This window comes from Trichogramma pretiosum, unplaced genomic scaffold (genome assembly GCF_000599845.2).
Source record: "Trichogramma pretiosum strain Unisexual culture from Peru unplaced genomic scaffold, Tpre_2.0 scaffold3, whole genome shotgun sequence".
Classification (NCBI taxonomy): domain Eukaryota; kingdom Metazoa; phylum Arthropoda; class Insecta; order Hymenoptera; family Trichogrammatidae; genus Trichogramma; species Trichogramma pretiosum.
The window spans coordinates 3,513,094-3,529,520 of NW_019641698.1; the positions used below are offsets into that span (position 1 = coordinate 3,513,094).

Genomic DNA, 16,427 nt, shown 5'->3' on the forward strand with positions numbered 1-16,427 from the left:
AACGTGTGCGCGCGTACAATAATACGAAATATTCGAAATTGTACGTCAGGGTCCAACGAATCGAATCGATGGACGGCGCGTTGCGCGCTGCATGCCTCTTGATCCGAAAATTCGTCAAAACGACTCTTTGGCAGGGGTAAACGCGTATATGCATTTACAATTATATTTTAGTCATAAATACTCATTATTATCGTGACGTGAATTTCGTGAATTGATGAAGGCAATGCGAACGCGCACCGAGGATCTGTGTGCGTGTGTGTGTATGCACAACAAACACGTACGCGGCGCCGTGCGTACGTGTAATGGTTCGGTTGGGAAAATAGTTGGATTCGTGCTCGCGAGCGCGTTATACAGTATACACATGCATGAAAGTTATTGTCAGTCATTAAGTACGTTACAAAGTTGATTATAGTTCGGGGACGAACGTGCGAGCGAGTTGGAACACGCGTGCCAATGTAACCCCATGAGGAGACGCACGCGCCCAATGGAAATATTAATAAGCATTCGGAATACTATTCGCACACATATTATATATGTAAAAGCTATAAAATGTCAATGAGATTGATTGAATTGGCTTCTAAATCATTGATGTGTGCGCTATGGATTTGGGGCATTTAGAAGCTGCTGCACAGACCAGAGATCAGAGAATGCGCATAGTGTGTGTATATACAACAGCTAGCTCTCGGCTCGGTGTTAATTACCAACGTGTAATTGAAGTTTGAATTGATAACACGTTTCGGGAGAGTGAAAAGCGAAGCAGATGAAACACGTACGTGCATGGGTAATGGGAATGGGAGAAAAGTTAGCCTGCGAAGAAGTTTAGCGAGCGCAGCACTCACACAGACACACACACATACAGCGGAGGGATGGAGAGCGAGCGTATGCGTCTACAGCGTGTAGGAGCGAAAAAGAAGTAAAAAGAAAAAAACGGAGAAAAGAGGAAAAGGCAAGCTCGCACGAACGGTATGCAAAACACTAAGGAAAAAAAATAATGCAAAGAAACCAGAAAACAAGGTAATAGTAGCGTCTGTGCGGATTCAAAGAAAAAGCGGCGAAAAAGCGAAAGAAAAATATGGTAGCTGCTCTCGCGCGCGGCGAGTATAAAAAAGCCAGAGTCGGAGAGTAGTAGTAGGTAGCGCAGCGAAGCCGGGGTCCTGGGTATCGAGCGCCTTTTTTACGCTTTCTTTGGGCTAGCAACAAAAAAAAACGAACGGAAAGAAAAGAAACGTAAAAAAAACGATGAAATAAAAAAGTGCCATTTTGGAAATTCATCGAGTTCTCGGATGCACGGCTAGGCCGCCGCCGCCACCGGCGAGAGAGCTGGAGAGAGAGAATTCAGCACGCACTGGTTTCTGGGTCTTGACAGCTAGGTTTATGAGCATTATTCTAATATAACATCCGAGTACTGTATATATTTCTGCACCCATACGGACAAAACGACGAGCGAGAGACAGAGCGAGAGACGAATCTGTATGAAGCGCGCGCTGCACGTCCGTGTAAACGTGCTGTATGAAATATACCGCTACAAGAGCGCGGCGGCGTATTATATACATGTAGAGAGAGACAGAAAGACTGTATATGGTATAGTGCGCAAGTGAAAGAGAAAGAGAGAGAGAGCGTGAACGCGCGGGCACGCATCAGTTTACGCGCTTAGCTTTCTTACTCGCACAATGCAGAAACTTAGCAGACGCAGATATAAGGTACAGTACGTGTGCGTGCGTACATGTCGGCTCTGGCCCGGCCAGAGAGCAAGAGCACCGAGCAGCAGCAGCAGCCAGCATCAGAAAGTAACCGCTGTGCGAGATTCCATTCACCGTGATGAGCGAGCTTTGCTCCCGAGGCTCTGCGCTGCGCTGCATGGGATACCCGCGCTTTATGTCGAGGATCTCTTCTCCAAGTACCATACACATGCGCGGGCGCGCTGAGATACGCCGCGCCGAGAAGACACGTATACCCGAGCCGAGAGAGCCACGTTATACTTCTACAGCATATACGCCAGGCTCAACGCGCGCATAATAATATATAATATAAGTGACTCAGGTCAGACTTATATACCGAAGAGAAGAAAGGGACGCGGAGAATAATGAAGCTACACACGGACTCCACGTACATACAGACACAGGCGAGCGCACACACTAACACACTCGAACGCGCGCGCCAACACATGAATGCATTTATATAAGACTACTACGTTCGTGTGTACACAGCATTGCCATCGCTGGCGCAGCGGATTGGACTCTCGACCATATAGCATAGCATCCACAACCACCAGCACGGAATGCTCCGCGAAGGTCCAAAAGCCTGAGCGAGCATGAGCGCGCGATACGGAGCGACGAAGGCGAAGCGCGGAGAAAGAGAGCCAGCAGAGGAGAGAGAGAAAGAGAGAGACGGAGCGACGAGAAGAGCGAAAAGCGAAGAGAGAAAATGGCACTGTACACACATACCCACACACACACACACACACACGCACACACATACACGCACACACGAGCGAGCAAGCGAGCGCAACGCAACTCAGCGCACAGTGTGTGCGAGCGGCTGGACAAAGCGAGGGGAATTTAACAATTGAGCGTATATAAGAAGGGAGAAGGTGATGTAAACAAAAGACCGCTTCTGCGCTGCCACTCGTGCGTATATACAACACGAGAATCTTCGCCTCCGAGCCAGCTCGTAGAAGTAGGTCGATCCTCGCGGAATTATTACTTATTATAGCGATTTAAAATGTTTTTGCGCTGTTGCTCGTGTTGTTAGTGCTGCTGCTCGCCAGGCTTTTAACAACATAATACTCGCGAGCTCGTATTATATTAATCATACTTTTCTCCGAGGACAATGCTTAGTTTGCGTTAGCGAGAACCGACAATGCGCGTGTGACCGAGCAAGTGTTTGCTGGATATAGATTATAATGCCAATTGTCGAGCTATACTTTAGACGAAAAAAAAGGTTCTTGTTTTTTTTCCTGTCACATTCATATTAGCCTACTGTTATTGTTTTTTAAGCTACGTTTACTTTTCTAATAATATGTTTATTTTTCAAAGTATGTGATTATGATAATATAGCCTAGTTTAATGCATTATCTACTAGAGAAAGTATGCTAAAATAACGAAATAGAAAAAGGTAAATTTTTATCAGACTCTCCAATAATCTTCTTCCTTCTTGTCAACGAAAATTCGAAATTGATATACACTTTTTCAATTAAGTTCGTAGGTGAAACGTGCCGCGATCAATAGTCAAACCCTCGAAAAAATCGTATCGTGACGCAGTTGTGTCAAGATAAAAATTGATTGAAAGTAAACATAAACACGGCAGAGCAGCTCTCGACTAAGAAAATATGATGGCACGCGCGCACGCTCGCGCGACAATCTCGAAAGCGGGAAAAGAAAATCAGAGCGTGTACCAAGACTTATAGCGTGGCAGGAGGCGGGAGCATCGTCTGTTATATGTAAAGTGTGTATGTATGTATGTGTGTGTGTGTGTGTGTGTGTGTACTGTATTTGTCAGTGTGTGCCGTGTGGCATGGAAATCAGGCCCACGCTTCGTCGTCCGATATAGGTACCTCTCTTGTACCGCAATTGAGAGCCACGTTATTCGAGACTCTCTTGACCAGTGTGCGCGCTACGGGCGTCGAGAACGAGGTCAAACTCGGCACTCGGCTCCACAGCCGCGCTGTATTACCTTGATTTTTTACGTACATTTGAACTTGAAACGTCAGAGTTTCTACTACAAGTGGATAGAGAGAAAGACGTGTACGTTTACCTACGCGTACAGCTGTACGAGTTTCAAACTATTATTTTTTATCATGTATTTGAGTCAAGAGTCATTCAGAGTGATTCATTAATTTACTTTTCCCATCACGTCGGCTCTCGATCGGATTCTCCTCGCGCTTTGATTATTAGGTGTTTACATGACGTCGCGCCACAGCGCAACAAATGCTGCACACAACTTTACGGAAACGCGAGACGACGTTTTATGAACACCTAAGGACTTACACGCAGTAATAAACTTCGGCGAAAGATTCTATACATACTAAGCAAGCTTTTACGCGAAGGATAAGTTTCGAGCCCCAATCATAATGTAATGTATCGTATAAACATCAATCTAAATTTCAAGTAGTTCATTTTCGCCGAGTCTGCCAGTGCCGCCACCGCCGACGCAGCTGCTGCTGCTGCAGTGCACGCGTACACGGGATAATTGCTTTTAAAAGCATCGACTCTTTTGGCATGCGCGCATGCTACATGCAAATTCGAGTAGCGCCGCGCCGTGCAGTGCCATTCAACTTTGAATTTATTATCGCGAAGCAAATCAGCGAGCTTTGCATAAATATCGACGATTGAAATTTCACCGTTCTACGCCGAGGAGCGCGCGTTTAATACCCGCGGAGTAAAGAAGTAGTACGTTGAACCGAAAATCAGATGAAAAAAAAAAAAAATTATTTATAGCTCTCGAGCACGAAGAAAATTCTAGATTAATTGAACATCGCCGATGATCACGTCGGTTGATTAGAAAATGATAAATTTTGTTTACGATGTAATTCACACAATTAATCGTGTACATATCTGGCAGTAAAATAATTTTTCTTTTGCGGTTCTCGATCAAAAGAGAAAAATTGGTATCGTAGTATTCGATGTATTAATGGTCTGTAATATGAATAAAGACTGCCGAGATTTTGAGTTATAGGGCCGTGACTCACCTAGAATGTACCAAGTGGGTGCGTGGGTTCTCTTTATTGTGAAAAATAAACAAGCTGATGAACGGCTCGTGACGTAATTAAAAGTTTGACGTTTAATTTTCAACGGACTTTAAATTACTGAAAATGACACACTTAACAGCAGGGAGGCACATGCTTTATTGTAAAATAATTTAAAAATACTGATTTTCTTGCCAGAACGCTGAAATTGAATCGCTGTAATTTTTTCCTGCGTTTCGCAGACTTCTTGTTAATATTTATAGTGCCGAGCGCAAACAGTAATTTGCAACACGTGAATATTTGCATACTCGTACTAGAACGAGGTTGGAAACCACGCGCGGAGCTTGAAGTCAAAGTAATTAACTTAGTTATCCTGATTTAGCATTAATAATTTTGAAGAAGAAGAAAAAAAGAAAAAAAGGCCGGCGAAAATCCTAAGCGTAAAACAGTGCACGGCCATGAATGACGGAAATGCTAGAGCGAGGCGGAATAGGGCGAACGTGAGTGAGTTATGGTAAATAATTTGCGGCGAAACCGAGCGTATATGAGCACGCGTGTCAAACGCGTATAGCATGAGGCCGAAAGAGAGCCAAAAGCGAGTATATGTACCAAACAACCACGACTATACACGACTACGACGACGACGCAGCAAAAGCGGCGTAGTACCAGCACGCACACGTAATCAGAGAAACGGCAAAACAGCCTCTCTTTCGTGCATGGCGCAGTGTGTAGTTCAGTAGAGGCAGGAATAGATGCTAAAGTCGTCGGATCAAATGAAGCTAACCTCTTTTCGTTTTCAAGGCCGAGAGACTGCCGCGTATAGTGCCGTGTTGTGCTGTAGCATTCAAGAGAGAGCCGAGCGAACGAACCGAGAGACGGGCAAATTTGCGGCCGCAGTAATGCGGCATTGGGATCGGTGCAGCGTATAGTATATATCGAGAAACCGAAAAGGAAGAAGCGAACGAATGAATGAATTTGTATACCGAGCGGCATAACTCGACGTTATATATTTAGAGACCGGGTAATACATCGGCGCGCTAGGCGTAACGCGTTCTGCCACATCCACGTCGTCCGTCCACACACACGCACACGCGCGCACGTGTACCCGCACGCACGCCGCGAGTACTCATAATTCTATAAATATAAATACGAGTCCATATAGCGTCGTTCCTGCGGATAAGAAAATATACACCATATAATATTGTAACGCGCGAAGGCGCGTATCCGCGGGCACAACAACTAAACAGCAGCAGCAACAGCGACAGCATTTCTCGGAATCATTGCTGTGTGTATGTATGTGTGCGGTGGGAAACAGTAACAAATAAAGTAAAACTCAGTGTTGCTTGCAGCCGCGCTGCATAAGTACCAACAAGTAAAACCGCATAAAAGTCGACTGTTGCGCGCAAGTCACGAGTCACGAGCGCGAAACAACACACAGTGCGACGTACTGCAGCCACACGCAACCTCGCTCGACTCTGCTCTGTGAGGTCTCTCGCGAAAATCTCGAAGCTGCAGCGAAGCAGTGCACATCGAGGCGTTCGCTCCTGCATTATTATAGAGCCGACAACGTTACGTGCGCGGGTATTTATGAAAGAAACACGAGTTAGAGAAAAAATTACGATCAAGGCGACTCTGCGCGCACCGAGATAGACTCGAGCTATGCAGTAGCGTTTAACGAGCGCTGCAATTTACGAGCAATCATTAGCGATCGTCCGGACACCTTTAATTGTATTAAGCGAGGACGTCTCGGAGAGACGGATCAGCGTGTAAAAACAGCTCAAGTTCAAAATAGAGCTTGGGATCGATATATACTTCGAAAATATATCGGCTGATTCGGAGCCTTTCATCGGGCTACTCTCGAGGGCGTCAGTGAGACAGACAGTTGACAGATCCCCGACAGATAGACACACAAACAAAGGCAAACAAGCAGACAGAGCTTTTTCGTCAAGCAGACTTTGATGTCATTTTCCCTGACTCGTTTATATTGGCTCAAAATAAAAAAAGATAAAAAAGAAAAAACAACTCGAGGAAAGAGAACCGGTAAAGAGTTTGATTCTCCAAGTCTGAGGCATTATTCTCAATAAGCGTCTTGCGCAAGCTATATAGTAGTATATACACGGGAATAGGAATAAGAGCGAAGAATTTGCATTTTAATGAAGAATAATCACGGTCACGTGCACGCGAGGCGAGTGTGTGTGTGTGTGTGTACGTAGTGTATATATATAAGAGACGCGCGCTGCTGATGTAATACAACGATCGAGACGAGTTTGCCTCGCGATCATTTGCTGTACGTTTACTATATACACTACGTACATAACATTTTTTTTCTTGGCCGATCTATCTTATAACACACACTGCTGCCTCGCTCTGCTGCTGCTGCTGCTGCTGCTTCGAGGCACGAGCACGAGATACTGATCGTTAGATGTGTGGTATATGTGTATTTTTACGCTCTACGCATCATCGCGAGCACGTACTCAGCAGCCTCAGTCCCATTGTGTGCTTGCTGCCTCGCTGCAAGCGATACGATACGCGATATACCGATGAAATAAAAAAGAGAAGAAGAAAAAAAAACGAGAGGTCTTTTATTCGCCCCGGCTATGATTAGTTTTGTTTGCAAGTCGAGTCTGAATCGACAGGAAATGCGTACTTAATCGCTATACGAGCTTGCTCTCTCTCTCTCTTTCTCTCGTTCTCGTTGTTGTGTGTGCATTGGCGCTTGCTCGCTCGAGTACGTATATTGCCAATATCTCGTTTTAGAATAAGCAAAGGAAAAACCGACGCGAGATTTTAATGGAAAAATTACGCTGCGCCGCGCGCGGCGTTGCTGATTCAGATGCTGAGTCGGACGCGATGCAGATCGAATCAGATATAGTATAACACGCCCCGCCGCTGCCACTGCTGACGGCAACGACTCGGCTTGGAACAACGAATTATTCACTCGCTGGTGTTAATATAGCAGAGATCGGGAATGATCTTTAACGGATTAAGCCCTACGGTGCAAAAATTACTCTGTGGCGGGTCGGCATCGGATTCGAGCAGAAGCAGCAGCAGCGTTTAAAACGAACGAGAGTAACAGCGAGAAAGAAGCGTGAAATTCGTCCGCAGCTCGTACAAGCTGTGGGCGTTTATATGGAGAAACAGCTACGACGAAGGTAGAAGATCGACCGAGAGAGAGACTCGTTTCCGAACGTTGAAAGAAGAAAATAGAACAGCGAGAGGGAGAGAAAGAGAAGAAAAGACAGAGAGTTGGAAAGTTACAGTGCAGCAGTGGTGCTAAGGCAAAGAGGACGAAGAGTCGCTGCAGCGTATAGTAGGTACGGACTACGGATCGGTAGCTGCTGCTGCGGGAGAAGAGCGCGCGACTGCGTTCGTTCATCGCAGAACGAGATGTTATATATCGGCACACGAGAGCGAGCGAGGAAGAGAGAGAAAACGAGACGAATGTGTATACCTATATACGTAATATACAAAATGACTTACCTTGAGACGAGACGAGGTGAGGAGGCGAGGGAAGCTGCTCTCCCGGTGGACCGATCTGCTGCTGCTATATCGACTGTCACACAGACACACACATATATAACACACAGACACGACGACGATGCAAACAATGGCGCGGGCCACACTGAGCACTGAGATCACACTGCCTATATATAACTATACGCGCTTTACTGCTGTACAGTTGGAGGACCGGAGGGCTCGATCAGTGGGGAAAAACTGCAGCACTGCGATAATCCGCGCACATATGCACACGTTCACTACTATATATGCACGTATATATAACTTGAGTGCACATACACAGGCACACGTATACACACAGCCACTCGAGATACCGATAATGAGAAGAAGACGAAGAGAAGAGAAAACGAATCGCAGCGCGCGAGGTCAAGCCGATGAGAGAGAGTGTGTGTAGTATTAGTATATACTGTTGTAGCAGTGCAGTGTGCTGCTCCGTACGATATATAAGCAAGCGGCGGCGAGCTAAGATGTCACTGACACTGGCTGTCGTCGATGCGCTACGATGCTCGCCGAAGAGCTGTGTCGTGTTGTTTTGTCGTTCGCACTTTTACAAAACTGCTACTAAAGCTGCTGCTGCCGCTGATATTGGCGAAAGTCGCTGTAGTATACTGTGCCGCTCTCGCACAATCGTAGTACGTCACGTGTGACGAGCCAATGATGCCGAACGCGCGTAGCAGCGGTACACGCACCGAACGTACTTCGATCACGGGCACTCACAGTTGCAGGGCAGCCAAACACTCTGCCGTAGTAATAAAAACACCTAAATAAAACACGGGGCCACTGCAAAGTAAACACACACACTCACGCACAATATGACTTATTGCAACAACGTCGCTGTGAAGAAGCGCGCGCGTGGAATGCAACAGTCGCACTACTGCACAACAACGTGCTGCTGCTGCTGCTGCTGCGAGCTCGACGACAATTCAAAAGGCAGACGGCGCAGCGTCATGCGTTCGAAATTCGAAAGAAGCGATTTATTCGGTTATACACCAAAGACGACGACGCGGGCGGGCAGAAACTTTTGTGTGCGTCTTGTTTTCGCTGTTGCTTCTCTCTCTCTCACCTGTTGAGTTCTCTCGGCCGATGAATCGCACGATTCGCTGGTTCATACACGCACACACACACACACACAAAAACAAGTGTGTAAATTTAGAGTGCGAGTCGAAGTCGTGTATCGCACACTCACGCACGCACAGGTACATACACGCGCGAAGACACTGCACGGGTCACGAGCCTATATAAAATACACTCTCGGCGATTATATTCGCGATCCACCGAACACAGTGTTTGGGGATATATAACGCACGCAGACAGAAATCGAGCTCTATAATGTATGCTGCGCTATAGGTTGTGAGCACGCGCGTCCATATATACGGTGTGTGTGTATACAAGCTACTATAACGTCAGCTGCTGCTGCTGCATATAATGTGTATATATGATACGGTATTAGGCCAGGTTGACGGTGGGCCTCTCTCGCGCTCTCCTCTCTTGCACGACCGGCACGCGGAAACGACTCCGGCAAACTGAGCAGCGCCGGCTCCTGGAGGCGCGCGCCCTCGATCGACCCGCCATCTGCAGTCTCGCGCGCGCCGCAGAAAGTCGCCCGCCGCGCGTTCTCGACTACTACTACTACTCTACGCTCGCCAGTCTGTGTACGTGTCCTCTGTACGTGTGCGTGTGTGTGTGCGCGTACGCGCCGATGATACATACAGATATACAATACGTGCAGTGTGCGTTGCGCTACGCGGCCAGCTGCCGCCTTCTCGTTCTCTCGGTCGCGTTCGCTACTCTACTCTACTCCGTGTCTTTATGTATGCGCACGCGATTATATAGCTACATCTCTTGGTTGCTGCACGTATAGTAGGTACGGCCTCGGAGCAGCAGCAGCAGCAGCAGCAGCACAGCTAACTCGCGCGAATTGCCGCTTTGCGCGCCTTCCGACTGCAGCATACAGGCTCCAGCAGAAGCAGCAGCAGCAGCATATATATATAACGCAGCGTATTAACGTGCAGCTCGATCCCGCGCTATATATGCGCGCCTGCGATTCAAAGTCAGCTTCTGCTGCCGCACGTTCTGCACATTATACGGCTAGGTGCGTATTATGTGTGCTTATACTCGATTATTCGAATACTGCGTGCGCGGCGCAAAGCGACTGCAGTCGTGCCGCTGCACACACACACACACACATACCAACACACATGCATATTATATAAACTGTCTGCAGCAGCATTAGTATTAGTACGACGACGACGACGCCCTATCGAGGCAACGGAGAAATCGCATCTGCTTCCGTTCGAGGGACTTTTGACCCGCGCGCCAATTCTCATACGCTATTTCTTTTCTATTATTAAACGCGAGAGAGCGGCTATCGCGATTCGGCAGCTCTCTCGGTGCGTAAGTAATTATTATTGCCCCGTGCTGCGCCTGCAATAGGCTCCAAATGCGCGCGGGTATTTATGCAGACGCGTTCGAGCTTTGAGTCGATGCGAGGTCAGTCGCCCCTCGACGACGACGACGACGAAGAATCAACTGCTGCCTCTATTACACTTCGGCTCGCGCGTTCTTTCGTAACGCGGCACACATGCGTTTGCTTACGCGCGTAATCCGATGCTCGCGGCTCGTTCTTTGCTAAAATACTCGCCTATATAACTTCTCCCTCTTTTGTTATTGCCTGCATACGGCCGTTGCTGCTGATTCTTCGGAAAATATTTTAATCGTCTTGTTGCTTTGAAGCCGTTGACCCGTGGCAACGCCTTAACGTTTCTTTTTTCTTCGCAATTTTCTCGATGTCAATTTCTTTGCCGTTTCATTGCATGTTTTTGGCTGTTTGTGCTTTTTATCGACACCTTTTGTGACAAAAGAGAGAAGAAAAGAAAACGGTAATATCGATAAGAATCCAAGTCGAATCTTAAAGCTCCTTTACACCCTCGAGCTCCTTCGTACCTGCTACATGAAAATTATTTTTCTCCTCTTATTCCGTGTACTAATCTAGCGGATCCTTAAGCGTCTTCATAAATATTTAATGAAATGAAACTTACAATTTCGTAATTTTATTAATGATATTGCAGCTCTGAATGAACTGGGACGTACTACTACCACTACTACAGTACTACAACTTGCATTCGCGCAAATTGTTTCCAATTAAAAAAAAATTCCCCTATTCAATATCCCAGGCACAATGAAACGCTTTACACGCTATGTAACAACGCAAATAGTTCCCTTTTCACATCGAACCAATGCTAAACTCCTCCGCCCGTCGACGCCGCCGCCGTCGCCGCCGCCGCTTCTCATTTAAACGTTTGACTTTTGCCAGATGCTGCGCAATGTATAATAAGTGCCCCATTGTGCAATCTTTCTCTGGTTTTCTCCGTCTTTTTCATGCGCTACTCGCGCAGCTCGACATTATGTTAATACAAGTCTCGCGTACACCGACGACGACGAAGCTCACTCGTTCGTAACCCCATTAATGATCCCGGCAAAAAACGACCATGCTATAACTGTACAAAGATGCGTACTTGATGTATTTAATGTAGAGCTCGAACGCGCGGTAATTAATTTTTTTGTGTCGCGACTCAGTGCATTCGTAACCTCGACCAAGGGCAACTTACTGAATTTTTCGGATGTATTTATGCAAATTGATAATAAGAATTTATTTGAGCAAACTCCATTTCAAACGAGTTAGCAAAAGAACTTTTATTTTTCAATTAAATTAAATTTTCATCAAGCATAATACGAAATCATTATCATTTAAATATCTGCGTATCGGAGTAAATATTTTATCGATAGGAAAGTTTGCGCCGAGAGTCGAAGTTTACAATGTTTTAAATAAACGCCAACTAAGAGTTATAAAGTACTCCTACGTAGAATTTCTTTATTGACAAACGAATTATATTGTTAAAACTGCGAACTCGACTGCATCTGTAAAAAAAGTTGCCATTTATTCTTGTCTGGTAAAAATAGCAGCAAATATTGCCCTCGAGAGCTTGAAAGTAAGTTTTACACATCGCGCGTACATGTACATATATATATCGTCGTGTAAGTACGCATGTATATAGTGTATACCAGCTCGACTGCTCGCTCGGGTCGGACATGTAAGAAACAAATAAAAGTCACGGGTAAAAGCACAGTACGCGTCGTGCGGGCTTTTCATCTTCGTCTCATCGGCAATGACGCGGCTGTAGCTATATCGACCCGAGAGTCCTTGCTACACACTATACTGCAACACAGAAGCAGCAGCAGTGAACAGTTTCGCTGCTGTACACCCAGCAGCAGCAGCAAGATTTAATCCAAAGCGTTCAATAAATTGCTTGCTGCGTCTTTTTTTTGTTGTACTCTTCGCCTCTCTCACTCTCTCCGGCTCTCCGCTCTTCTCTACTCTCTCTCGCACGACACTTGTTGGCTGCTTCTTCGCACTGCAATTCACTGTCGCGCGCGTTTGAATGCGTGTCGATGTGACGGGGCCAAGCGTCAACAACAACGACAACGACGACGACGACGATGAGCCATAAAATTAAAACCCAACGATCGATCAAACAAGTGTTCGGCCCATAAATTGTTGCCGAAACTCGACGAGCTGGCCTTTGAATCTGTTTGTCGACGTTAATTCTGCATCAATTCGTTCTTCGTTGAGCTATCGAAGACCTCTCAAGTGGCTACATTCTCCATTCGCATGTATGCTCCACTGGCTTTTACCAATTAAGAGATATAATTTTTATGTTTTTCAAGTTTAAGTGCTTGATATTGTCAAAATTAAATATCAAAGACGCGTTATTGCGTTCCAACGCGCGATGTTGGCTCGCACAAATACCGACTCGCGATTTAATTGCAGAGTGTTATTAAATACACCTATGCACACGGCCCAGTTATCATCAATTTACTTGAAATATTTTGGAAAAATTTATCGCTCAACAAGTACAGGACCTATGGCTAAAATAACACGCTCGGTGGTTGCCGCGTGTGTTTATTTTGTCCGAGAGAATGTGGAATTTTTCGCTTGCCTTGCTTACCCTTTCAGCTGTATTTTTGGCTGAAACAATGTTGACAAAAAGCCTGCATAAAACTTGTAAATTATTAAAAAGCACGCAAACAACGTTTACAAGTAAGCGTGTGGCCAGCCCCGTGTGTGTGGTGTAGTGTTATACTTTTTAAAGCTTCGGACACGTGAAAGCCAATATTTTTTGTGAGAAAATCATTTTTTATTATTAAAAAAAAAAAAAAAACATTCTCGGACAGGACGTTGTGAAATATTTTTACAAGAGATTTTACCCATCGTCCAAGCAAATATAGTGAATCAGTTTTACTGTCGGAACGCGTAAAATGCTCGAAACTGTAATGGTCGAACTAATCGCAAGGCAATATTAACGATTGTTCATTGCATAAGTGTATGTGCAACGTCGTCGCGATCGTATATTATATTTACAAAGTAGGGCACGTGCTTAGTGATGACTGTGGAATTTTTTGTGAATCTCGCTTTATCGCTCCGCTGCTGTTGTCAAGGGACTCTGGATGCATACACGCACAAAATGACCGTCGACGAAGCCCCGTAGCTCTCGGGCTCCGATAAATCAGACTTATTATCGTCAATTACGTCGAATTGCTCTTCATTCAGCTTCTCTGCCTTGTCGTTTAACAGCTTACTTAGCTTTACTTATACAATATGAGTAAGGACAGCGTTGGATTTTCTTGCCCATTAACAAACCATTCATAGAGGCGTTTTCCCGAGTTATTGAACTCTGAGGAAGGTTTATTATTCTTCCTTGAAGCAACGATCCCCTCGCCTATTAATTGTCATTCATTACGGGTTTTGAAAAAAACAAGCATAATTTCTGGCATCCGCCTCCACGTGTATAACATACAAAACAACGTCAATGACGTAAAAAATATTTCAAAAAAACGGCAAGTGTCTCTAATAGGCATTATGCACTGCGATACAAAGATGTTTTTGTTGGAAAAGATGGATTTTTTATGAACGCAACCAATTATGTTGTCTAACTGCAATCTTTAAACATCTTCAGCGTTTCAGTAATAAATACTGATTTAACCACCCGAGAACATTGAAGACAGCTAACATTTTTCATCAAAGAGTGTCGTCGAATTACTGAGTTTTTTAGAATTCGTCTGCATGGGCTTTTTTATGCATAGACTTGGTTAGGCTTATTTGAAAAAAATCTCTTTTAAAAAATAAGAATCGAAGTGTCGATTCTAGCACAAGGCAATAAAAAATATTCCCACTTGATATATATTTTTTGCCACCTTTCGTGTATTAAGTAATGCATGTCTGTATAATGCAGATAGATAACTATATACGTGCTCGAGTGTTTATGTCGGGGGCCCCTACCTCCGTGTCACGGCTCTATATACTTGTACATGAGCTTTGGAAAGCTTGAGTCACGCTTCTTTACCTCCTTCTCTGCGCTCTCATTTCTTCTCCTCTACAGGTGTGTATACACCTCGCTTCTCATACTCTCGCTCTTTCTCTCTCTCTCTCTCTTTCTCTCTTTTTCTCTCCACCTCACTCTCTTTTTCTGTTTTTCTCTCTCCTACTAACTTGTGGTCGACACGCTCTGTATATACTTGTATGTAAGCGCTCATAGCCGTTGTCGTCATCATCATCGGGGAGAAGAGCCCATTGAGCCGCTCCAACATCGCGAAAGTCTGCCCCGTTTTTACAGCTTCAGTCGTAAAGATGCCAAGCCTCAAATAAATAACATAAAAATCCAGTCTGTAATGAGCTTTTTTCCCTTCTCGCCTCCGACTCGTTTTTTTTCTCCCTTTTTTTCTTCTTTTTTTTTCTTTTATTTTCAACTCTTCCTCGTTCTTTTGTTGTATTGTATTTTTACTTAACATGCAATCTCTTGAAACGCTCGTAATTGGTATGGAGTCGGAATCATTAGTAGTCTCGACTTTTCAATGATTTTTCGAAAGCGGTAACAAAGGATTTTTGATTTATTGCTTGTTTCGGTGATTATGATTGACAGTTAAATATTTGCCGAAAATACCAACAAAATTTTGTGTAAATTACGGCTTGGTCGAATAAAAAGTGGGTTAATTTATTATATGTACAACATTAAAGGAAAGATGGCGGATAGGGCATAGCATATTGACATATAGCGACATCAATATTAAGATATTTTATAAAGTTGTATTTAGTTACGCCTCATAAATAAGGTTCATTATTCTGAACAAGTGAAATTTTGTGGTTAACTCATTAGAGCTGGAAGGACACGATTTTGGCATTGAATTTTTCGCTCTTACCAAGTCTCAATAGAAATAAGAAAAATTATGAAAACCGCTATATCTTATGCTGTTAAGGATATATTTTTGAGGGTGGTGTTTAAAAGTTTCCCCACCTTATATTTTGGCCGTATGATCACTTTGATTGATTTGATAGGTTTTTATTGGCGTTAAACAAATTTTACATAGCCACGTGTATGATCACTTGTTGATGGGTAGCGCTACGCCATCTAGCGTCCTGCTGCATAGCTCAAGTTGGTAGGTTGTGCATAGTGTATGGGGGAACGTATCATTTATCGTTCATGCTCATTTTTTTTAGATGAATCAATGTTCAATTTGATCGTTAAATGTTGCATGTTCATATTTTTTAGTATTACATTGAACAATAAACTTACATACCCCTTGTGCACTTAGCGGACCAACCCCTATGTTTACTTGAAGGTAAATAAAAGAATATTCATTTTCAATTTTACATTTTCTAAAATCTTCAATCCCTGTGCATTCTTCTGTGCACGTACACTCGCCATTGCACTATAACGTACACTGAAAAAAAAATTCATTGATTCAATGAAACGTTTAATTGAATACAATCTATGAAATAATTTCATTGAAATAATCTTTTTTTATTTCATCCAGCAAAATATTTAATTGTTTTCATGAAACTTTGGTAAAAACAATTAAATATTTTGTTGAATGAATGAATTATTTCATAGATTGTATTCAATTAAACGTTTCATTGAATCAATGAATTTTTTTTCTCAGTGTACATGCAAGAATTTGAATAATAATTTAATTTTTCATATTCTTTCATTTGTTTCGTCATTGTAATGTAAATCAAAATTGATGTAAAGCCAACTCGAAAAACTTGTAAAGACCGAACCTTGTGCTTCCAATACCTGCACCAACCCAAAAGAGCGATGCTAATTAAGAGCTGATGTAGCAGGAATAATCACAATACGCAAAACAATCAATTGTGAATATTTATGGCTCGTGG

At 44.1% G+C, this 16,427-nt stretch overlaps 1 protein-coding gene across 5 annotated transcripts in view; it reads right to left on the minus strand.

Annotated features, from left to right (window-relative positions):
* LOC106650970 overlaps positions 1-9,706 on the minus strand; it is a 159,325-nt gene extending 149,619 nt beyond the window's left edge. For all 5 annotated transcript variants that reach the window (XM_023462330.1, XM_023462332.1, XM_014369285.2 and 2 more), the window contains exon 1: positions 8,165-9,706. The gene's annotated coding sequence lies outside the window, so the exon portion shown is untranslated. The remainder of the gene's footprint in view (positions 1-8,164) is intronic.
* Positions 9,707-16,427: the final 6,721 nt, after the last annotated feature.